The sequence below is a fragment of the Callithrix jacchus genome, chromosome 6, assembly GCF_049354715.1.
Source record: "Callithrix jacchus isolate 240 chromosome 6, calJac240_pri, whole genome shotgun sequence".
Classification (NCBI taxonomy): domain Eukaryota; kingdom Metazoa; phylum Chordata; class Mammalia; order Primates; family Cebidae; genus Callithrix; species Callithrix jacchus.
This window is the reverse complement of record NC_133507.1, coordinates 22548555-22574085: the sequence shown is the minus strand read 5'-3', so window position 1 is coordinate 22574085 and position 25531 is coordinate 22548555. Positions and strand designations below refer to the sequence as shown.

General features: G+C 39.5%; 1 long non-coding RNA gene across 1 annotated transcript in view; it reads right to left on the bottom strand.

Moving 5' to 3' along the window:
- Positions 1-22534, bottom strand: part of LOC118154483 (uncharacterized) — a 265856-nt gene extending 243322 nt beyond the window's left edge. The window contains exon 1 of the long non-coding RNA XR_013519271.1: positions 21179-22534. This is a non-coding gene — a long non-coding RNA (uncharacterized LOC118154483). The remainder of the gene's footprint in view (positions 1-21178) is intronic.
- Positions 22535-25531: the final 2997 nt, after the last annotated feature.

Here is a 25531-nt window from a genome sequence, read left to right as displayed (position 1 = left end):
AACTCCAGATGGATTAAAGACTTAAACATAAGACCTGGCACCATAAAAACCCTAGAAGGAAATCTAGGCAAAACTATCCAGGACATAGGAGTAGGCAAGGACTTCATGAACAAAACACCAAAAGCATTGGCAACAAAAGCCATAATAGACAAATGGGACCTAATGAAACTCCACAGCTTCTGCACAGCAAAAGAAACAGTCACTAGAGTGGATCGGCAACCAACAGTATGGGAAAAAATTTTTGCAGTTTACCCATCTGACAAAGGGCTGATATCCAGAATTTACAAAGAACTCAAACAGATTTACAGGAAAAAAACAAACAAGCCCATTCAAAAGTGGGCAAAGGATATGAACAGACACTTTATGAAAGAAGACATATATGAAGCCAACAATCATATGAAAAAATGCTCATCGTCACTGGTCATCAGAGAGATGCAAATCAAAACCACATTGAGATACCATCTCAGGCCAGTTAGAATGGCAATCATTACAAAATCTGGAGACAACAGATGCTGGAGAGGATGTGGAGAAAAAGGAACACTTTTACACTGTTGGTGGGAGTGTAAATTAGTTCAACCATTGTGGAAGACAGTGTGGCGATTCCTCAAGGCCTTAGAAATAGAAATGCCATTTGACCCAGCAATCCCATTACTGGGTATATATCCAAAAGACTATAAATCATTCTACTATAAGGACACATGTACACGAATGTTCATTGCAGCACTGTTTACAATAGGAAAAACCTGGAATCAACCAAAATGCCCATTGATAATAGACTGGATTGGAAAAATGTGGCACATATACACCATGGAATATTATGCAGCAATCAGAAATGATGAGTTCGTGTCGTTTGTAGGGACATGGATGAATCTGGAGAACGTCATCCTCAGCACACTGACACAAGAACAGAAAATGAAACACCGCATATTCTCACTCATAGGCGGGTGATGAAAAATGAGAACACATGGACACAGAAAGGGGAGTACTAAACACTGGGGTCTATTGGGGGGAGAAGGGGAAAGGGGAGGGCCAGTGGGAGGGGGAGGTGGGGAGAAATGCCAAATGTGGGTGAAGGGGAGAAGGAAAGAAAAGCACACTGCCATGTGTATTCCTACGCAACTGTCTTGCATGCTCTGCTCATGTACCCCAAAACCTAAAATCCAATAAAAAATTAAAAAAATAAATAAATAAATGGTATGGGTAAACTGGCTAGCCATATGGAGAAAACAGAAACTGAACCCCTTCCTTACACCTTATACACAAAGTAACTTAAGATGGATTAAAGATTTAAACATAAGACCTAAAACCATAAGACCCTAAAAGAAAATTTAGGCAATACCATTCAGGACATAGGAGGGAAACATCACATACTGGGGCCTGTCGGGGGGTGGGGGGTTAGGGGAGCTCCTAATGTAAATGATGGGTACAGCAAACCACCATGGCACATGTATACTTTTGTAAAAAACCTGCACATTATGCACATGTATCCCAGAACTCAAAGTATAATAAAATAAAAAATTTTAAAGAAAAGAGTGGATGAGTGAGAAAAAGACAAACCGAGTTCACTAAAAGCTGATGTAGGCACTCAGGCTGCACTGTGCATGGGAAGCAGCAAGCTCTGTTTTGCTTCCTGAAGTCAGAGTCCAACAGAGACCTGCCTTGTTTCTGTGAGCGCCATGGTGCCCCAGCCCTTGCAGGCAGACTTTGACCCCACTGGTTCTTATTGATTCTTCCCTAGTTCAAATTCCTGTCTCTCATGTTTTTCTATTTCACATCTTACTGCTTTTGTGAATGATTTGGTTGGTAAATTATTTAGCAAAGCAATCATAAATTATTCTATTTTATTAGTCTTACACCCGCTGAAGGAAACAGTTCAAAGCATTTCTCTTGGCACCTGATTGCTCTATACCTGCAGCCATCTCCCACCAAGCACAACCTTGCTATGGGTCACAAATACAGGGTATCTCTGAGACCTGCTCAGCTTCAGCCACTTACCAATGTGTATGAACCTCTAAAAAACAATGGCCATGTTTACTATAAGTATCTTCTTTGGATGATAAACACATACTAGCTATGTCACCTTAGCATGTCATTTCATCTTTCTTTGCCTCAGTTTCCTTCTCTTTAATATAAGAATAACAACATCTATCTCATATAAATGTTACAAGGGTTAAATTATAATTATAAAGGGCTTAGAAGAGTGCCTGGTATGGTGAGAGCTATATAAGCGTTTGCTTTAAAAAAAAATGCACTTTTTGTGGGGACAATCAATTGTGAACCTAGGGTAACAAACTTTGACTATACATTAGATTTATATTGTTAAACAATATTACAAGGGTGGTTGTACCTCTTCCGAATATAGTTTTCCTGCAAGGCAGAAACATGCTTGCCTCTGGTATTCTCAATCCTTATTAATGATGTCACTACCTGTCCAGTTATCCTAGTTGGAACTCCAAGTCATTCTCAACAACTGTTCCTTCCTTACCTACATTTCAGTTGTTATCTATTTTTGTCACTCCCACTTAAAAAAAAGTCTCAAATTCTCTCTACTGAGTTCACCATTTTGAATAGGAATAGCAGGTTCTGTATAAAACAGGTAGTGGTTCTGTGGGGGAAGTGACAAAAACCTAGAAACAAGACAGTGGACAAAGGTTCAACATCTGGTCTAAAAGTCAGGGCTGGGATATGGAGATTTGCTGAAAATGAATGAATAAAGCAGTAGCCTCACGTCAAGAGAATATCAATAGTAACAAAAATCACAAAATAAAGGTTCAGTGGGGCAAACACTCCCATTTATTTGGTAATCACCATGTGTGACACTGTTCTTAGTGCTTTTGATGTATGGTTTCATTTACCCCTCATAGCCACAGACAGTGGTTGACGTAATGCCCCAACCATATGCCCCTGCACTTACAACTTTATCAGTCCTGAACAAGTGGTTCCCACAAACTCTTACTTGCCTATGAATAGAGCCAGTTCCAGGTCAGGAGACTGAAGCATACGTTTTGGTCAAGGGAAGGTGGGAGAGGGAAGGATTATATGTGCTGCCTGCTCCCATCACAGAGTGCCCTGGGTGTTTACAAAATGCTCTAGCATCATTATCATCACAGCCCCAAGAGCCCTGATAGAGGTGTTATTCTCAGACGAGAACTGTAACTGGCACAAAGTTTGCAAATCAGTCAGAGGCATGGCCCAGTTGGTGATTTGGATGTGCCAGGGCCTTCATCAATCCTTTAGTTTATCCCCTGCTTCAACAGATGAAAGAGCTAAGGCCCTAAGACAGAAAGAGAACAACAGGGACCACTCAGCTAATAACTGATTGAGTCAGAAGTGAGCGCAGATATTCCTCCAAGTCCAGTTTTTCTAATCAAGCTGACATTTGAACAACGGTGCACCATATTACAAATTCTGTATGATGCCATATGTACTTTGGATAATATTTTTTCTATTTTAATTCTATGGATGCTTTTGAAACAAATTTGCTTACTAGTAAAAGTAATTGCTATAGATAGTATTGCGTAGGAAAACGGTAACAGTCGAGGGCAGAGTCTCAGAGCCAGAACCATCTCTGGATCAAACGCTAGTTTTGCCCCTTACCATTTGCCTTTGTCTACTTCCATGTAACATCAATTGCCACTGCAAGCATCTTTAAGTATTAACACTGGCCCATCAGGTATTAACACTGGCCCATCAGGATGCGGAACAAGTTCATATGCTATAGTGAATGCTGTTGTGTGTTTGTTACCCAGATCCTGCCGTAGGTCCTGGGAACTCCTCCTACTAGCTGGTGGGGGTGTTGGGGATTAAAGGCTCACAGCTGAGTTTCCCATTAGGAAATGCACTCAGCCAAAAGGAGTTGCCCTAAGTTATGCAATTTCCAGAAGGCACCCTCACCCAATCAAAGGTCAATGCAGGAGGAAGAAGGCTTCAATTTAAGATATTTCTGAAAGGTCATCCCAAATTTAAAGCCCATGGGATTGGCTGCAGCTCCTATTGAAACTTCATTCACTCTAATTCCTCCTTCTTCCCAATCCACCTTCCCTCTCTCCCTCCCAGGTGATATTTCCTGTAAACTATCACACATGGCATTGCTCAGACACAGTTTTTAGCCCATCAAATGAAGATAACAATATCTACATCGGTAATTTGTCACAAGAGTCAAAGATAAAATATTAAATACCTAGATAGCTCCTAGAACATGCTAAGTGCTCAGTGAAGGTAGTTTTCATTTTGTTATTGCTAATTTTTTTGGTTACTAATTATCTCACCTATTATATAGTCCCACAGCATGATCTCTATAGTAGACACTACTACATCAAAGGCCCAGCATAGAAATTCAAATGAGGTCATCGTTTGACTATATTTTTTATTCTATTCCAAAGAGAGCTCTAAATGTATGTGTAGCTATCAGTGTGATGGTTATAATAATGATAACTATGTCAATACAAGTATGAATGTCAATAAGTTAAGGTTTACGTTATTCCCTAGAATTCCAGAGGTTTAATGGCAGGGGAGATGTCCTGGGAAGGGGAGGGAGTGCTTCCCAAAGAGAAAAATACTGTGGGGGGACTGGACTCCAATGCTTCGAGTGGAGCACGTCCGTGGCAGGATCTGGAGCTTCTGGAAGGCAGCAGAGGAAGATGCATGAAGCCAGGGAGGGGACAAAAGGCTGTGCAAGGTAGAAAGCACTGTCTAACAACAATCTAATGTCTTCAGGAAAGCTGTGGAATCCGCACAACCTTTGTAGTGAGTAGATTCCTTCAGGAAAATAGAGAAGAGACTGAGAGCTGTGTTTTGAACTGCTTGGGGACAAATGGATATGTCACATGAAGATGTCACATAAAGTCTCTCTCCTAAAATTACAACCTATGATACAACCAGAACTGGAATCTCAGTTTTCCACTCGTGTTAGCACATCACCATCTTCCCGAGATATTCAAAAGGGATCATCTTGAAAACCATTCTGTTTTTTACCTTAAGTTGCCGATTAACTTCTTCAAAACAAAAAAGAAACACGTAAGAAAAGATGACTTGGAATTCAGAAAAAATAAATGGGTGACGTCTTTGAAATTGCTCTAGAGGGAAAATTGGACTAAAGTCACCAAAATCTTCAGGATACAGAGTGACTCCAATAATATCAGAATTACATTTGGAGCTTTTCCAGTAATTTTTTTTTGAGACAGAGTCTCGCTTTATCATCCAGGCTGGAGTATAGTGATGCAATCTCAACTCACTGCAACCTCCACCTCCCAGGTTGAAGCATTTCTCTTGTCTCAGCCTCCTGAGTAGCTAGGCCTACAGGTGCATGCCACCACACCTGGCTAATTTTTGTATTTTTAGTAGAGAAAGAATTTCACCATATTGTCCAGGCTGGTCACGAACTCCTGACCTCAGTGATTCACTCGCCTTGGCCTCCCAAAGTGCTGGGATTACAGGTGTGAGCCACTGCACCTGGCCCAGTAATTTTGAACCAAGACATACTACCATGCTACTATTCAAGAATAAATCCTCAGCCCAGAATTGAGCCCAGAGTATACCCTTGTTACAACTGCCCAACAGCCCAGGACAGGCTGATCATTTGGAGCCAGTGCTGGCCCTTGAAATTCCTTTACAACCTTAGTGGAAATCATGGAAACAACACTAAGATTAGCAAGATGGTCTTTTGAAATGCACTGTTTGAAACTGGAGAAATCAGAGGGAGATGAAACCAATGCATCATTAGTACTGTAAAGAAGCCTAGGGAACTCTGACAGAATGGCCAGCTCAGGAGACTCTTGGAAGCTAGTGACTAAACCAACCTCTAGATGGGAGGTCCATGAACCATTAAGTCAACCTTTAAAAAGAATGATAAAGAAGAAGGACCTGGCTGACTAGATATCAAGACAGGTTGTAAAACTATGGTAATAAAAAATTAATAAAAACACCATGGAACTAGTGCAAGCCCCATGCCAATGAAGCAAAATGAATAGATCTATGAATAAAATGGATCATAAATATATCATAAAGGAGTCTCTACAGTTCCACACGGAAATGATGGATCATTTAGAAGATGGTGTGGGGAAAGCTAGCTCCCAATATGGAGAAAAACGAAATTTAATTCCTCCTATACCTCATTAAATGGTGGACTCCAGAAGAATTAAAGATCTAAATGTGAAGATAATTAGTAGGAAAAAATGTGGAAGAATATCTTTGTGACCTCAAAACAGGGAAATGCATTTGTAAACAAGAGTTCAAATGCACAAAACTTAAGACAAAATTCATAAGTGTCATTACATCAAAATTAAGGAGAACAGCATGGACAAAATTAATAGAAATATCTATAATACACAAGGAATGCCTGAAAGTCAATAGGAAAAAGATAGTAACCTCAATAGAAAAATGGGCAAAGAATGTGAATACGCAATTTGAAGAGGAAAATCAATGCAAAAAGATTACCTAAGCACCCAAAGAGATGCTCAAAATCATTAGTGATTACGGTAATAGAGACATGCAAATTCAAATAGCACTGAGATATCACTTACACCTATTAGAATGTCAAAAATGAGAAAGCTAGGCTGGGCATGGTGATTCACACCCACAGTCTCAACACTTTGGGAGGTTGAGGTGGGAGGACCGCTCAAGGCCAGGAGTATAAGAAGAGCCTGGGCAACATAGCAAGACCCCATCTCTGCAAAGAAAAAAAAAATTATCAGCTTGCTGAAGTGATGCACATCTGTAGTCCTAGCTACCTTGGAAGCTGAGGTGAGGGAATCACTGGAGCCCACAAGTTTGAGTCTGCAGTGAACTAGGACTGCACCAATGCATTTTACCCTGGGCAACAGAGTGAGACCTTATGTCTTAAAAAAAAAAAAAAAAAAGAAAGACTGAAAAGAAAAAGAAAAAAAAAGGAAAGAAAGTTGGAAAAATGTCAAATACACGATGTAGAATCCCATATATGGCAGGTGGGAGCTTGAGCTGGTGCAGCCACTCTGGAGAGCCATCCAGCCTTGCTCTTGGTCACATTGAGAATGTGCATATAGAGTGACTGAGTAATTCACCTGTGTATATATTCTCCAAGAATTTTTCTCATAGGCTTATGAGGGGATAGGAACACTGATGTTCACTGCAGTACTATCTGTGGAGGTGCAGGGTAGGAAGCGACTGGGATGTCTAAAACTGAGAGAGTGAATCCGAATATGTGGTAGATGTATCTGAGTGTTACACAGCAATTAAAAGCAATGAATTAGACAGTAACATAAGTGAACCCTAAATATGGCATGCTTAGTGAAAAAAAAAACAAGTGACAGATTGAAATATACAACACAAATCAATTTACACAGATTAAACATTCATGCAAACCATTCCATTATGGGATTAGAAATTAAATAACAGTGAGATACTGCTACATGTTTATTGGAATGGCTAAAATCTAAAAACTAACAATACCAGTTGCAGACATGGATGCAAAACAAAAGGAATTATTCATTGTGAACAGGAATACAAAATGGTACAGCCACTTTAGATGACAGATTACCAGTTTCTTACAAAGCTAAACATAGACTTAACCACATGATACAACATTCACACTCGTTACAACCTCACAAAAGAATTTCACATGAATGTTTATAGCAGCTTTATTCAGTCACCAAGAGCTGGAAGCATAAGGTATCCTTCAATACGTGCATGGATAAAGAAACTAGTACATCCATACACTAGAATATTATTCAATGATTTAAAAAAATGAATATCAAGCCATAAAAAGACATGGATGAATTTTAGATTTTTAAATGCACATTGCTAAGTAAAAGAAATCAGCCAAAAAGGCTACAGCCTATATAATCTTTTTTTTTTTTTTTTTGAGATGGAGTTTCACTCTTGTTACCCAGGCTGGAGTGCAATGGCGCAATCTCGGCTCACTGCAACCTCCGCCTCCTGGGTTCAGGCAATTCTCCTGCCTCAGCCTCCTGAGTAACTGGGACTACAGGCACATGCCACCATGCCCGGCTAATGTTTTGTATTTTTAGTAGAGACAGGGTTTCACCATGTTGACCAGGATGGTCTTGATCTCTTGACCTGGTGATCCACCTGCCTTGGCCTCCCAAAGTGCTGGGATTACAGGCTTGAGCCACCGCGCCCGGCCCTATAATCTTAATTATATGGCATTCTGGAAAAGGCAAAACTATAGAGATGGTAAAAATATCAATAATTTCCAGGGGGATCAGGGGGTTGAGGAAGGTAAGAATAGGTGAATCATAGATTTTTTTTAGGGCAGTGAAACTATTACAATGGATACAAGACACTACACATTTATATAGAACTTTATAGCACAAAGAGAGAACCTTCATGTGTACAAATCTGGAAAATTGTTTAGGACTTCAGGGCAACCCAGGGTAGAATGCACACTGTGACAAAAAATGCTAACCATGTTATGAGACTATTCATCTCCCAGAAGGGATTGGGAGAAAAAGGTACCGACCTAAGTAACTTTGGAAATGACGCCTGTAAGGTTTACAGAAAAAAGAAACTGTACATAAACACTGTACTCTAGTTGATAAAGTTGTTTTCCATGGGAGCAATCATTGATCACTGTGATACTGCAATACAGGTATACTGAAATAGGACAGTTGAATAAGTGAAGAGTAGATGGTAGAAGCCAGGTTTCTCATCATTAAGTGGGAGGTTATAGACATGCAAGAAGAGGCAGCCTGAATGATCCATAGAATAGTAGATTGTAGTTGGAGACATGAATTGAGTAGAGCTCATATTGAGGTTAATAGAGATACAGAAGGTTACATATATATATATATACATATATATATATAATATATAACATTTATATTTATATATTTTAAAAATATTAAGTGTATGCAAATCCATACACACATATATATATTTTTGCCAACTGAGAGGGCCTAGAAGGAACAACAGTCCAGTAGCAACACACACACATAGTGCCAAGGTTTTGGTTTTTAATACTATTCTCAATTTAAAACAAAACAAAACAAGACTCCTTCTAGAAATGGCTGATTCTAGGACAGGGGCAGGGAATCTACAAAATGAACTTGGAGCATCTTGCAGAGCCAAAAGGAAGGAAATGGTAAAGAGACAGAGACACACACACACACACACACAGAGAGAGAGAGAGAGAGAGATTGAGATTGAGATTGAAAGGACAAGAAGCCAATTGAAAGCATTCCCAAAAGCCAGAGCTGAATCAATTTGAGAAACAAGATTAAGTGGTATTGGATTATTACCCAGAGTATAATACAAATATCCATGTCGTATATAAACGATTAAGCAAACAAATAAAGGTGAGAAGAAGAGATAAATCTCTTCTGAAAAAAATTCAAATAATTTTGAAGCTACTCCACCCTCAAGGAGATGGAGCAGAGCTTCTCACTCCTTAAGTGTGGACTGTATAGAATGACTTGTCTTCAAAGACTGTAGTTTGGAAGGGAGTAGAGGTGGGAAAAGAGGAACATGATAGTGAAGAAACCTAATGCTACCTCAGGCAGGAATCAAGGTTAATATCAACAGTGACAAGTCATGAGATGGTGTGGACCCTTGAAGTGATGTAATGTCATGAGAATGACTTTACCTGTGTCATCTTCCTACCTAAAACTGTAACTTTAGTCTAATCATGAGCAAAACATCAGATAAATCTCATTTGAAGGACATTTCACAAATTACTTAACCAATGTTCCTCAAAACTGTCAAAATCATTAAAAGTCATCAAAAACAGTCTGAGAAATTGTCAGAACCAGGAGGAGCCTAAGGAGGCATGATAACTACATTCAGTGTAGTATCCTGAATGGAATCCTTAAACAGAAAAGGTATATCCTACTTTTTAAAATAAGGATACTGAATGCATTATGAACTTTAGCTAATAATGTATCAATAATGGATGATTGTGTCTGATGTATCATACCAAGGTAATATGTTAATAGGGCAAATAGATGTGGGATATTTAGGAATTCTCTAATATCTTTGCAATCGTCACTCTAAAAATCTATCAATCTAAAACTGTTCTAACTTTTAAAAAAAATTTAAATGCATAAAACAATATATAAATACACATTATGCAAGAATATATATAAAGTAACAGATCCAGTGCAAGGGGAGATGTGCCTCTTTGGCTAGGAGAAAAAAATGGCAGCAGGTTATAGAGATAAAAAAGGAAGCAGGAAGGGAGAGGCAGGGCTAACTCATCTGTTAGGTCCAATAAACACAATGCCTTAGGTCCAAGATAGTTTTTAAGGAATCATGAAAATATTTAAGTTTCTTTTAAACTCAAAATAAAACTAAGAATGCTGGGTTGATGAAAAAGTTTTAATTTGTTTTTCACATATCTGGAAAAGAATGGAATTTTAAGAAAACATAAAAATCTATTATAGTGAGAGAGACCCACAAAAACAAAAGTAACTAGGGCCCACAAAAGTCATGGTATGTCTCTGGGGAAAAGGGGGTGGAGAAGGAGCTGGAATTGCCACAAACCAGAATAATAATGTGCTGTGAACTAAGAAGATCCACTAACTCATTCCTCTGCACCTAAGGCAACAAATTAAACAAAACTGCTAACAACTAACACTCTCACAACTGAAAGGAAGTACCTGAAGAAGTCAGAGTTACCCTGAGAGGGGAAGAGAAAAGATGTGGCAATTGTGTCGGAGATGACTGGCCTTCCTAGACACACAGTTCTTGATGGGCCACCAAGCAAGTGTTGAAGGCCATGGCTGAGACATCATCACACACAGCCAGCCCTGTGGGGAGGGGTGGATACTACACTGATTTACACTGGTGCACAGTGGGGCTTGGGTGTCACCATTTTTAAGAGAGTCCTAGGTTATTCTGAAATCAGCCATAGTTGCTAGTGTGCCATTGAACTGTTTCAAGAGTAGCAATGGGGATTAGAAAAATCTTGTAGATTTCAGCATTTGGAGAATTATGTGGTCACATGACGAGCAATCCAGCCACCTTGGCAGGCAAGTGTCCAACACTGAAACAGATAAAGGAGAACATGGAGAGGTATGCCCCCGAGGGAGGGAGAAAATACACCAAAATGCTTTAATTATGCATTCACACTTGTAGCAAGCCACTGTATAAGCACGGAGTCTAACTGGGAAAATCACGCTAGTCGGAGCACATCAGGTAACCATTTACAGTAGAGCCAAGGGACCCTCAAGTTCTCTCCATTCCCAAAGATCATCTCCAGGCTTGAAGGAAGAACTGTAACTGGCTCCCCCCAGGTGCCACAACGGAACCACTTAGGACCAGTGTCACAAGGCAAGTCTGAGGATTGAGAATTGTTCCTGGAGCCACTCAGACCTCTGAGGGCAACCCCTGACCTCAAAAGGAGTCCCTTGCTCTGATGGAGTTGAGTTGAAGGCCACAGATTTACTTTCATTATGGCAGCCCTGATGAGAAGTGGGACCTAGGAACACACATTCTTGTGTTAATGACTTCCAGGTCTAGGGTGATTCAGTATGAGAACATTTTTTTATCATAACTCACATTTTCCAAAGTTTTTTTTCAGGGAAGAGTCCTATAAGTAGATAAGGACGTGTATTAACACAGTATCTGACATAAGTAGATTAAAGAAAAAGAAATATGTTCTAAGGATACATGATTCTCAGCATAAGTGGATTAAAGAAGAAAAAAATTCAAAAATAAAGTACTTTGATAAAATACTAGAATAGAGGAATACTTTTACCAAAATAAAGGCCATCTATATTGATCTTAAAATTCATATTCATGTTAAAATAGAAATAAAATAAATATATCCAGTTTTACTATTATTCATATTCTAGAAATTCTATTCACTGAAAGCAAAAATAAGATAGCAATAAGATATGTGTTAAAAAATAAAAGATAAAAAGTTTCTGAAAGTATGATTTCATAGTCAGATAACTCAAGAGAATAAGCTTGGAAATTACTTTAATTAACAAATGTTTGATAGGTAGCCTGATGAATGATAAATGAGTACACACACACAGAGAGAGAGAGAGAGAGAGAAAAGAAATTCTCATACAGTTATAATGAAAAAACTCTAATTCACAATATCTTCAGAAATGCAATTATAAGGAATAATTTTAATGAAAGACATCTGTGATGTATTTGAGTAAATCAATATTTTACTGAAATTCACGAAAATTTGAATAACTGAAAAGTGGCATCATAATCTGAGAAGATCAGCAACGTGTTTTCAAAGTACCAATTTTCCCAAATCAGAGAAATCCAATCCAAATCTCAGCATTTTTTTTAACCTGACAATATGCCGTAAATGTTACCTGGAGGAAAAGTTCATAGAGTAAACTTAATTTTGAAAATGTATATTTAAGATAACAATCTTATCACTAATCATCAGATAATATGCATATTATAAAAATGTACAAAAAAGTATATGACACTGACAGGAACTAGACAGACAGAAAAATTGAACAGAAGAGTCATATAGTAACACAGATTTACAAACACATGTGCATGCGCGCTCCCACACACACACATACAGACACACGTGCATGCGCACACGCGCGCGCACACACACACACTCTCTTAGTCAATAAGAGTTTTGGAAAGGAATAATAATCTTCCAAGTTATTTAGGTTCAAGGTACGATGTGAGGGATAATAATAGAAAGAACCTGTAAGACCTGAGAATTAACAGTGCTAGTTTGATAATAATTGTTCCAAATTATTATCCCTAACATTTTATCTTGAACCTAAATAAGTACTAGAAATATACCAAGCACATAGTTGACAGTAAATAAATATTTATTAAATGTGAAAGTTAACGGTAAAACTTAAAACCACATGAAAAATAAAAGAAGAAAATTGTATGTGATATCTATCAGCCCTCTGGAGAGGGAAAATGGACTACCCTACAGGAGAAAGAAGATATCACAAGGGAAGGAAGGGATAAACAGATTTCATATGAAAACATTTTAAATGTGTATATGACAAAATATAAAAGCATAGCCTTGGGAAAGAAATCATATCAAATATAACAATGTGTTTATACTTTAACTTACAGAAATGTTTATGTAATGTAATGAGAAAAACACTCAACTGTAGCAGGCACAATAAAATTATGGACAAAAGAGAAATACAACTAATTGAAAAATTTAGAAATTGATTCTCATTAGTCTAGCAGTCCCCCTTACCCAAGAGAAATATGGTCCAAGACTCCCAGGGGATGCCTGAAACTGCTGATAGTTTCATACTATGATTTTTCCTGTAAAAGCATAGTCGTGATTAAGTTTAATTTATATATTAGGCACAGTAAGAGATTAGCAATAAGCATTAATAAAGTAGAACAACTACAATATACTGTAATAACAGATATGTGAATATGGTCTCTCTCTCTCTCTCTCTCTCACTCACTCAAAATATCTTATTGGACTGCACTCACCCTTCTTGTGATGATGTGAGATGATGAAATGTCTCCATGGTGAGATGAAGTGAGGTAAATGGCATGGGCATTGTGATGTAGTGCTGGGCTAGTACTGTGCACCTTCTGATCCTCTGTTCCAGGCGATCCTGGACCATGATGATGAGGACTGCTGGGTGGGTGGCATCTACAGCATGGGTACACTGGACAAAGGGGCGGGGCTGAACAGCATGAGATTTCATCACGCTATTCGCAACAGCACATATTTTAAAATGTGTGAATTGTTTATTTCTGGAGGGAGGGAGAGAGAGAGAGAGAGAGAGAGAGAGAGAGAGAGAGAGAGAGAGAGTGTGTGTGTGTGTGTGTGAGATGGAGTTTTGCTCTTGTTGCCCAGGCTAAACTGTGATGGCATGATCTGGGCTCGCTGTGACCTTTTTGCCTCCTGAGTTCAAGCAATTCTCCTGCCTCAGCCTTTCTAGTAGCTGGGATTACAGGCACCTGCTACCATGCCCAGCTATGTTTTGTATTTTTAGTAGAGAGGAGGTTTCACCATGTTGGCTAGGCTGGTCTCAAACCCCTGTCCTCAGGTGATTCACCCATCTCGACCTCCCAAAGTGCTGAGATTACAGGCATGAGCCACTGTGCCCAGCCTATTTTTGGAAATTTTATTTAATACTTTCTAACTGTGTTTTACCACTAGCAACTGAAACTGGGGAAGGCAAAACTGTGGATACGGAGGGATCTACTGTATTCTCTCCTGTTCTGTGGGTTGTCTTTTCACTTGACAGTGTCCTTTAAAATGCAAACTTTTTTTTCATTTTGAAGATGCCCAATTTCTTTACATTTTTATTATTTGTGTTTTAGTGTCATATCTAAGAAACCATTGCCTAACACTTTCCATGCATTTTTTAAATGAATGCATGTAGTAGAGGAATTTTCCGTAAAGACTGATTTCCTGGCTATATGAACTCTCTGCCCATCCTATCTCCCCATTTCTGGGTAAATGTGTAGTTGCCCTGTCAAGGGACCCTTGGATAGATGCGGCACAATATAGAATCTCCAGAGACCACAGAGTAGTAGACAAAATCCGACCAGATACCATGGCAGCACCTAGCAGGAAGCTGGCACTCCTTGTGTCTTAGATATACCTATGATATGATTTCTAGTAAAAAAAAAAAAAAAAATCTCAACCACTGTTTTTCTCCATAGTTTCCTACCATGGAAAATCAGAATGACTGGCTCCTTCAAATACGTTTATCTGCAGGCTTGCCAAGTCTTCATCTTGGGAACAATGAGCCTGCTTTATATATTCAACACTAGATAGACTTTTATATAACTCTGCTGATTATGAAGCTGACATGGCAGCATGCAGTAAAGCTTCATAGATAACACTGGGTAAGGAAAGGAGAGTAATCTGTAAATGCGAAGAAAAAAAACTGGAAGGAAGTACACCAATCTTTTGGTACCAATGCTGGAGGGAATAGCTGCCTTTTACCTTTACTTGTACTTTAGAAAATACTTCAAGATAAATAAATCATGGATTTTATTAACTTACACTGAAAACAATTTACAACCTAGTTTCCAACTCTGTTCAGTATATTTTTCAAGTGTTTCCCCAGATCTGCTACACTATCAAACTACCATTGTTAATTCCCAGGGCTCACAGGTTCTTTCTATTTTTATGCCTTTGTTCCCAATGTTCTCTCAGCTCCTAATGCTCTTCCCTCTCATCTCAGCCTGACAAAAGACTGTTCATCTTTCAACACCTAGTTCTGAGACCTTGCACTATCTCTTTGAATTCTCCACTGAAAATAAGTATTCTTTCCACTAGAGTTATTTTATAACTTCGTTCTTATCACATTCTCCTGTTTCTACCTTGCCATGGAGGGAATTGTGTGTGACTGATTTCTCCTTCTAGAAATGGAAGCAACTTAGTGGCAGTGCTTAAATAGTTCTGATTTTCTTCCAGTCCTTAGTAAATGTCTCTTAAAACTGCATTGACCATGAAGTAGCATGATGGCGTGGAAAACAGCAAAGAAGACACAGAAAGTCAAGTGGACATCACAGAAAAATTGTGGGCACGTGTACTTCTGCATTGGATCATTCGTTCTGCAAAAAAAACTGCTGTTCCCTGCCATATGGGGCAAGCACAGGATGTGACTATGTGTCTGCAGCATGCAAGACCACCATTGTTTGAATTCAACTTACATTACAAATAAGAAAGGAGCCGTGATACAAGCAAGTCACTTTCCCTCTGATAGCTGGCTAGAAACCTTTCCTCATCTGCAGCAATTCCTGGGAGTGGCAAGTTTTTTGCTAATAATGATAAAACTCATAGTGTTAGTTCTTCAGAACAAGATAATCTCCAGGGATCGTAATTACCGCTCGCACTCGATACACCTGAAAATAGTGGAAGTTGTGATTTCCTAAGAGCCATGCCGTTAGCCCTCAATGCAGTTGGTACTCAAGTCTGAGTCAGCTGACATCATGCCCACTATTTTCTCTGCTCTCTCTCTCATTCATTGCCTTTAGAAAGTCTTGGGAAATGGAAAGTGATCAGCATGGGCCAATGCTTCATTCAAAGCCTATGGTAGAACAAGGAAGAGGAAGACAGAAATAGTAAGATATCGTTCTACCTCTCCTCATTCAAGAGATTTGTAAATATAAATTACAGCTTCTAGCAATGAGCAAAAAGCAGTCCTCTTCCAGTTTAAATGGGATCTACCTCTTAGATTTCAATTAATAGCGTACAGAATAGTCTGAGTAACAAATGTTAAAATGGTGACACATTTTCAGGCATTGGATCACAGAAACAAGGCAGGTCTTTAAAAGTACATGAATGTATTTTCTTGAAATTATGCTGCCCTGTGGTCTCATGACAAACTGAACTCTCATTCATTCACACAGCCATTCATTTAACAAGCATCTACTGGGAACATCTACAGGGTGCTATGTGCTGAGCAGCATCTCAGTTATATATAAAGCTTCAGAGTTCATGAACCCCAATTTAAGGACCCTTATCTAGAAGGGGCAAGGATCTTGTCCTCATTGAAGTTGAAAGAAGAGGGGATTAACAAGCACAGGAGCTAAATAACAGCTTCAGAAATTAACACATAAGCTTCTCTATGGACAGCCTAATCTTCTGGCATCAGTTTACTTACATAAGTGATTCTGAACCAAATTAGCTAATAAGCTACCTCCAGAGCCATGATTGAATTGGCCTCAGAACAGGTACCTTCTGCTGAAAGGAGAAATGTGTTCAAAGCACGGGTGCCCTGCCTCTTCCCCCTCTCCCAGTAGAATTTCTTTTCTGTTTGACTTTATATTATCCCAAGTGTCATCATCTAAAATCCTGTCTATTGAAACTGATGTTTTAAAGCTGATCAAGTTCCACATCCACACAGAACTGGAGCTGTAACAGCAATGTTGGCAAACATCTGTCTCTAATCAATAATTACCGGCAGGCATAAAGAGTTGTTTTTACAAAACGGAATAGTCTATCTTTATATTTCACCTTCAGGACTCGTCATTGTTATGCTGAGAAGCAAACACTACATTGCAGACTTCCCCTAGAGGTTTCCTTCCCACCCTACCCCTGCCAGATGGTACCCAAATAAATGGATGTGCCGTGCAAATGCGGAAGGAGTCAGCCAGGGAGTTGGCTACTGAGAAATTGAACAAGGGAGACAGAGAAGTATGTGAGAGTCCAGGAGTTAGAGTGTAGGTGGGAAAACACTGGGAGTAACCTGATTAGAAGAGAGAAGGCCTGATTCTAGATGGATTAGTGGTCATCTGGAGAGCAGGTCAAGGAGAGGGGCTAACAGGAGCCTGGGGCTCACCACCTGGGAATGGTCCATGCTGGACATGGAGCAACTTGAAAAAGGAAGAGCTGGGCAAAGTGATAGGGACACCGCCACAGAGGTGGGTCTATTCCAGCATGGGGATAGAATGTGAGTAAAATTAAGAACATCTTCCATTTAAGATAATTAGGTAGAGAGAAACAGGGGCTAAAAGAGCTTGATTTAGAAGACAAACAGGAGGCTCTAGCATAAAAGCATTATCCTTTAAGATCCAAATTAAACTGGACATAGTTGGCCTTTATATCTAGTTGAATACAATTTATACCCTGACAGATGCCTTACTGAAATAAAGGGGCTTAATTTCAGCCAGAGAGCATGGTTACCAATGCCTCATGCAAAACATTGGATTTCATTAAGAAATATACCAAGTGTTCAGTAAAAACATATTAATTAATTCTGTATCTGCAAGAAAGGATACATCTGTCCGAATGATTCTTCCTAACTTTCTGATTCTTTCCTATTTCCCACTCAAGTGCCAAACAGGGAGAGAATGAAAATAAAATCAATGTACCTTTCTCATTGAAACCTAGATATTTCAGATTTTGTTTAGCTCTTCTAGTTCCAATTCTTTCATTGATATCATGGCAGATATTGTATGTTGTCTCATTTAACACACATCTAAAACCTCCTTTTCTAAAAATTATAATATCAAATACTCAGATCCCCAGACTCCCTTGCAGGTCAGGATGATTATGTAACTCAGGTATTGCCAATAAAATGTAAGACGTTTCTGGAGAGGGTTGTCTTTCTTGATTCCTGAATGGCTACTTACCAAGACTTCTTGCAACCCCAAAAAATATATAATAATAACCGAGTTGTTCATTTCACATTGTCAGGTTTTATAAACTTTGCAGCTCAATGTATTAGTGACTGTTAGAGACAGTCTTGTCAGCTCAAGCTGCTATAACAAAACACCATAGACTGTGTGGCTTACGCAACAGAACTTTATTTTCTCACAATTCTGGAAGCTGGAAGTCCAAGATCAGCACACTGGCATTGTTGAGTTCTAGTCAGAACTCTCTTCCTGCCTTGCAGACAGCTACCTTTTCACTGTATGAAGCAGGGAGAGACAGAGCTCTCTAGTTCTCCTTATAGAGAGACTAATCCCATCATGAAGGCCCAACCCCATGACTTCCTCTAAACCTAAGTACTTCCCAAAGGCCCATCTCCAAACACCATCACAGTGAGGCTAAGGCTTCAACACACAAATTTGGTGGTGGGTGGGGGGACAAACCTTCAGTCCATAACATTCATTTGTGATAGTTAATTTCATGGTTCAACTTGTCTGGTGCCCCGACATTTTGTCAAACATTATTCTGGGTACGTCTGTGAGAGTGTCTGGAGATGAGATTGATGTTTGAATTCACAGACTGAGTAAAGCAGATGGCCCTCCCTAATGTGAGTGGATCAGCCTCATCTAATCAACTGAACACGAGACGAGAACACAGAAACTGAGTAAGAGGAAACTCCTCCTGCTTGACTGCTTCGAGCTGGTACATTGGTCTTTTCCCGCCTCAGACTTGGACTGAGATATTGAGTGTTCGCAGGATTTGAGCCTGCAAGCTTCTGCACTGAAACGAGACATCAGCTCTGCTCTTCAGTCCACTGAAGGAATTTGGGTACTATTTTCTGGTTTGCAACTTATAAAATATACATACATACACACACACACACACACACACACACACAAGTACATAAACACAGACACTTTTTTTCCATCAACTTTTAAGTTCTGGGGTACATGTGCAGGATGTGCAGATTTTTTAAATAGGTAAACAAAACACAGACACATTTTAAAAATAGTTTGTTAAGAGCCAATTCTACTTATGATTCAATTCCAAGTTGACTATGAGGACAAGTGAAAATTTTACTCTAGTATCTAGTGACAAGGAAAACATTGCCTGAGGATGTAGCACATTTAGAGAAGTGGTCATAAGCTTGCTCTCTGAAATCACTTGTAATAGATGTGCTTCAATACCTTACCACTTACGGACCACCTGAGGTCAGGAGTTCAAGACCACGCTGGCCAACATGGTAAAACCCCATTGCTATAAAAAATACGAAAATTAGGTGGGTGTAGTAGCACATGCCTGTAATCCCAGCTACTTGGGAGGCTGAGGAAGGAGAATCACTTGAACCTGGGAGGTGGCAGTTTCAGTGAACCAAGACTGTGCTTCTGCACTCCCCAGTCTGGGAGACAGTGAGACTCCACCTCAAAAAGGAAAAAAAAATACCCTGCTACTCAGAAAGTAATAAATACTTGAATTTTCATTTCCCCTTCTGTGAATCATTTTCCTCATCTTTAAAATGCGGCAATGCCCTACCACACTGAGCTACCAAGAAGCTTAAAGGAATTTTTCTATGTGATAATAACCATATTCACACTAATGTTTGATTTTTTTTCTGCTTTCTTAACTCTAATTTTTATAATCCAATTTAATTGACCTTATTTTTCAAATTATTCAAGGAAATGTATAAGGAATGACTGAGCAGGTAAAGATGCCTTCCTGTAAATGCACTTTGTTAGTTTGCATAGTACCTAGTGACCAAGAATTCCAGGAAATAGCCTCGGTTTCCCTACTTACATTATTTGGCACAAGAACAAATGTGGATCAAAATGTCCCACTTGAACAACTTAATGCCCACAGCCAGTATGACTGCAAGGATGCATTATGCCTTACATGACTTTCAGTTCTTTCATCTTCTCACTAAACTGAAACCCCAAGTGTCTCTTCCAGAGTACAAAAACAGAAGAGATTCATTCCCAATCTCAAATACACCACCATGTATTTTTGTTCCTACACATTTCTAAGTCATCATGAAAACAATGGCTTTTGAAACAGCATGGTGTTCCTGCTCTCAGTATTGCTTTATAAAAAGGTTGAGGACCATTACCTCATGAAGTCAAAGGACGTTGACAGAGTGTGTCAGGGGTGGGGAAGGAGAGAGAGAGGTAGAATAAAATGAAACTCTGATGACCTAACTCGAGGACTATAATAGGGAGAGCTTTCAAATTACAGCAAGGTACAAAAGAGGCAATCCCCCAAAGCAGTTTGTCAACGTTTTTTTGTGCTAAAATAATACGCCTGGAGATTTTTCTTTTTGATTGCAAACAGATCAAACTTAGTTCAAGCAGTGGGTAATTCTAGCATTTTCAAATATACAAGACACTATCTCACCTCCCACAACATCTAAAGTAGACACCCCGCAGGTAGAAATGGCACTGGCATGCAGTGGGTATCATTACGGTTGGGGGCTACCAGCTGCCTCTCCAAACACAGTATTTCAAAGCAGCAATTTCAAACCACGCGATGTAAAGTTTCTAGCTCTGCTTTTAAGTTACTTTCTATTTGTTATCATCCAAGCAGAAAGCCTGCAATAAATCACTTTTGTTATTAATGTTTACCGGACTTCTGTTCAGGAGAGAAAAGATGTATAGTCAGTTGCCATGTACTTTGTTGGTATTCAGGTAAAATCTCGAGTACAAATCTTTGATACACCTCAAACAACTGAGGAGGAGGCAGCAGTAAGGCATATAAATAAACCAGCATCATTTCATTATCCATTTGTTCAGACAGCTTGGAGTCCTGTCACACCTTTGAGTGTGGCAATCCCTGAGTTGTAAGAGTAGGCTCCTGTCTACCACAGTACCTGCCATGGGTTCTCTCACCCAGTCCAGAATCACTACACTCAGCAGTGTTTTGTGCACAGTAAGTCACCAAAACCCAGACACAAAACAGAGGAATGGACTCCCTTTCAATTTATAACATACAAGGAAGAGGCTATCTTCAGGGAGAGATTCTGAAGAAAGGATGTGCAGGGAACAGCAGTGTCTTACCCACCCATGCCCCGCTTGTAGGAGAGGGCAGCACTTCCCATCCTAGAAAAAAGGGGGTGAATGATGACCGGGGTCCAAAGGCCACAACATCAATGCTGGCTCTGCTCCTTCTTACCTTTGTGTCCTTTGCCAAGTCACTTCCCCTCTCTGAGGCTCAGTTTCATAACGTCTAAATGCGCACTGATAATAAAAGAAACATTAAAACACTCTGAGTCCTTGTATGTGTTAAGCAATATGCAAGACACTTCATTTGAAGTATCACTTCCAATTTTTCAAGCAACCCTATGAGAGTCATGTTATTACTGCTCATTTATAAATATGGAAACTGAGGGTTAAACAGGTGGAATAATTTGTCTAGGTAATATATGAAGTCTGCAGCATATGTAGATTTGAATGAGGCTCCACGTGTCTCCCAAACCCATCTCTCTGAGAGTAGCACTGCCCCTCTAGAGATGATATTCTTCCTCGTTCCCCAGGTAGTCATAAAAATCCCATGAAACATGAAAGCAGGTATAAAAACTGCCCTAAATATATAGTGTGAGTGTCACCTAGCTTTGTAGAGTGTCTTCATATAATATGTTACCAGTAATTACAGGAAAATGGAGGGGAGGAAGGAGGGAAGGAAGGAGAATAGGGAAAATGGAGGGGAAGGGAATCCTTTTTATAAGAGGGAAAAAAAAGATGGGGCAAAGACAACTTAGGCCAGAGTGGTCTTTGATTCCAAGGATGAGTAAATTATCGCAGCTAAGGGTTTAGTAAAGGGATTCATGACTCTAGAATCATAAATACTATAAGAGAAGAAAAGTTCAAAAACAGCCATGATCAGGAGAATCTGGCCGCTGCTGTGGAAAGTGTTTCCAGTGCATAGTGCCCATGGGTAACCCCACAGCATCCCTGGGACCTCCTGGAGAATACCATTTCCAGCAATGCCATGATATGATTCCATAATTATAGTGTGTTGGTGCCAAAAGGAAAACCCTTCTTTCACGCAAAGTTGGCCCCCCTCATGCCCAAAAGGAAAGCTCACCAAACACAATAATTGACCAGTGGCTTCTGCTCAAAAGAAGAATGTAGCCTTCAGGAGCCAAATTACATGGTTACAGTGTTTCCCAGACGTTAAGGTCCATTCAGCAGCATTTTATGAGGGCTTTTGCTCCCCTTCTGGAAGAGAGCCCTGACAAGTCGCAAGTATTTGAAACGTTCTCCAATATGATTTCTCGCAGCTCTGACTAATCTATAGAGCATGCCCAACTGGGCGGGGAGAGAAGAGGGGACTCCCTGCCTACTTTGCTTTTTGTTGTTTTAATCTGATGACCTTCCAGAAAAACTAACTTGGGGAAAATGCCTTTATCATTATTTGGCATTCTCCTCTTATTTCTATGGCTTTGGAATGGTAGTTTGCACTTAATTGATGACTAGTTTCTCTTTTCCACTTGAAACATGTGGTCACCTAATCAAGAAGAGCTTTTCTTGGAATTTGACCACAGAAGTAAAATATATATATGTATTTTATTATATATAATATATATTATATAAAAATATTAGAGATGAGAAATGTGTGTGTGCATTTATATAGTGTTTACATATACTTTATATCTATATACACACATTGCATATGTATACACATTACACAAACACATATGCATATATACACACACAGCAAAAGCAAGAGTGATTCTTAAAATCTAAGAAAATTGTGTATTCCTAGTTTCCTTTCAAATTAAAAAAATTGTGTGTGTGTGTGTGTAGTGTGTGTGTATAATCTTTTTTTAATAGACTTTATTTTTTAGAGTAGTTTCAGGTTCACAGAAAAATTAAGCATAAGGTTCAGATAGTTCCCATATGTCCCCTGCTCCAACCAACACATGCACAGACTCCTCACTATGAATACTTGCCACCAAAGTGGTACATTTATTATGTGTGATGAACGTGATTTGACACATCATTATCACCCAGACTCCATCATTTACATTAGGGCTCACTCTTGATGTTGCCCATTCTATGGATTCCGGCAAATATATAATGACAGGTACCTACCATTGTACTCTTTAAAAAAAAATAGCCAGAGTCATTTGGCCTTGGTGGCTCCATGTACATGACAGGGAGCCAGAGAGGCCTGCCTCATCCCAGCAGCAGGGCCCATGGCAGCTCTGAGAGTCCCAGAACGTGGACCATGTTGACAGAGCTACTGCACCTCAGGCAGGAGCAGGACTAGTTGCAGGGAATAAAACCAACAAACTCAAATGTCCCAAGCTCAAAATATAAATCTGTCCAAAACCAGAAATAGAAAATTGAGTGTCTTTGTCAAAAAATCAGCTACTCCTAGAAAGGAGTAGATGATGAGAGCCAGAGAGAAACTACATGAGAGAATCAAAGATATCAGGTGGGCTGAGCTAGAGTGTCTGTAGCTCCTTCTCACTATATTGTTGTGCAGCTCAAATAAGGTTTTTGTTTGAGAACTCATGGTTCTTTGAAGGCATGAGCTGACTCTATGTCTGGGCTATAAGAGGTATCAGCATTTATATCAGCAAAAACAGGCATTTGTCTAATAGGAGCTCCAGGGGGTCGGAAGAGACAAAATGGGGCTGGGCATAGTAGCTTACACTTTTAATCCCAGCACTTTGGGAAACTGAGGCAGGTGGATTGCTTGAGCCCGGGAGTTCAAGATCAGCCTGAGCAACATGGCAAAACCCCATCTCTACCAAAAATACAAATATTAGCCTGGCATGGTGGCACATGTCTGTAGTTCCAACTACTCAGGAGGCTGAGGCAGGAGGATGTGTCAGCCGAGAAGGCAGAGGTTGCAGTGAGCCAATGCAGCCTGGGCGACAGAGCAAGACTGTCTCAAAAAAAAAAAAAAAAAATGAAAAGAAAGGTAATACTTAGAAAATCCCTGAGAAATTTCCAGAATTAATGACATAAATCCTTACATATAAAAAGCATTTCAAGTTCTGAGAAAAATGAATGAAAAATAAATCTACATAATAGTGAATTTGCATAATAGTGAAATTGCAAAAATTATAAAACAAAAACAATCTTAACACTAACTAGAGAGAAGCGATAAGACCCATAAAGCAGCCCACCTGATTCTGCCAAAGGACCCACCTAGAGACACATGTGTCATGTGTCACTTAAGGATGGAGATATGTTCTAAGAAATGTGCCTGTAGGCAATTTTACCACTGTGCAAACATCATAGCATGTACTTACACAAACCTAGATGGTATAGTCTTCTACATACCTAGGTTACATGGTGTAGCCTACTGCTCCTAGGCAACAAACCTCTGCAGCATGTTACTGTGCTGTAGGCAACTGTATCACAATGGGAAGCATTTGTGTATCTAAACATATCTACACATGAAAAAGATATGGTAAAAATCTATTGTAATCTGAAGGGATCACTGTTGTATACACAATCCATCACTGACCAAAACATTGTTATTTGGTGCATGCCTGTACCTTCAACATGCTGAGGGAAGATATGGTCAGTCCAGATGGTATACCATGAACTACCATTCAAATGTGAAGACACTGCAGACAGGCACTCAGAGTCTACCTCCCACAAACTCTCTCATTGAAAGTCCCATTAAAGCAGGGGCATTTTCTGTCTTCTTCCCCACTACAATCAGTATTTGTTCAAAGAAGGAAAAGACAGGCTCCCAAAGGATGTACTTCAGTCACATGAAAATTGCACCCAGTAAATCTAAATAAGCAAAGAATGTAAAAAAATAATAATTATAAAACCACTAGTGGTTGGATAAAATATGCAGAACCATAAGTTGTTGGATAAAAATGACCTAGAAGCTATAAAGAGGTAATCAGAGTACAACAGTCTAATGCTCTCAATAGAAAAACTGAGGCATTGAGGCTTTGATGTCCTGTCAGTCAGGTATGCAACACTGAGCAAGCAATAACCTTGTCTGAATCAGTAAAATTTGGGAAATGTGATTCTTAACTGGCAAAATATAAATTTTAAAAACCTCAAGGGGCAACTACAAAGAACAGAAGACATGACATAACTCTAGAACTACTAGTACTAGAAAGAGGAAGAAAGAATGTGGAAAACTCAAGCAGTTTAATGGGAACTATAAAGGTGGAGGAAATAGGAAATAGAATGCAAACCACACAAAATGAAACAAATCCAAATATGAATCAAAATACGGTTAGACTAAAGGGGCAAAACATTTGGTGATGTTCTAGAGCTTGTACAGTGCTTCTCACACATCAAGTTGGTGCTTCAGATCCTTACCATTTTTCAAGCACCCCCTGACTCCTACATACTTTTGCTTCCCACAGCAAGTATCTTCCATTCATTCTTAGCAGGCTGCTACCTAGATGACTGGAGCCACTCTACCCAAGTGGGTGAAGTGTCCTGGAGTGATAGACAGGAGCAGAGTACGCAAGGCACCTGCTGTCAGGCTGGTGGCCTGGAATGACTGTGTAACTGGCACTGCAGAGTTTCCCGGAGG